Below are 947 nucleotides of genomic sequence, written 5' to 3' on the forward strand. Positions count from 1 at the left end.
CACACACACACACACACACACACACACACACACACAGACTCACAAATGGTCTCTTTTAGTGACTTTCAGTGGGATATAAAACTGGAAACCTATGGTATATTCACAAGATGGATTACTACACAGCAGTCAGAATGAACCAATTATTGCTACACACAATAATGTGGGTAAATCTCAAACACATAATGTTGAATCAAAGAAGGCAGATAGAGGAAAAGTTTATAAAAGCTCAAAACCAGACAAAACTTATCTATGGTGTCAGTGGTCAGGATAGGGGTTACCTTTGGGGGATGGGAAAGAGACGGGGGTGTAAATATCAAGGGGGCCTATAGAAAGCCGGTCAAGGCTTATTTCCATAAGGTTACAAAGGTGTATTTGCTCCGTGAAAATGTATAGAATACCACACGATTTGTCCATTTTGTAAGTATACTTCAATAATATTCTTAATATGGATGCAGGACACATAGGCTTCTAACTCTAGTTCCATGACCAATTAGCTATACGACCTTGATCAGGACACATGGGTTTTTGTGTCTTCATGAGCAAAATAAACAGAATATGGTGACTTCTCATTTTTCTATAAAAATCCCAACACCCACCTGCATAAGCTGGTTCCTGCCTATTCATCAGGCTTTCCACCCTCTCCACTCACATGCAGTACTCCAAGCATACTTCACTTCCTCCACATTTAAACCCAGGTCAACATCCCCGCAAAACTCATGTTGAAATTTAATTGCCACTATAACAGTATTAAGAGGAGGGACCCTTAGGAGGTGATTAGTTCATGAGGGCTCTGTCCTCATGAGTGGATTAATGCTATTATTGTGGCAGTGGATTAGTTTTCTCAGGAGTGAGTTCCTGATAAAAACCATGAGTTCAGCGCGCGCGCGCTCTCTCTCTCTCTCTCTCTCTCTCTCTCTCTCTCTCTCTCTCTTTCTCTCCACCATGGG

This window comes from Propithecus coquereli, unplaced genomic scaffold (genome assembly GCF_000956105.1).
Source record: "Propithecus coquereli isolate 6110/MARCELLA unplaced genomic scaffold, Pcoq_1.0 Scaffold137, whole genome shotgun sequence".
Taxonomy (NCBI): Eukaryota; Metazoa; Chordata; class Mammalia; order Primates; family Indriidae; genus Propithecus; species Propithecus coquereli.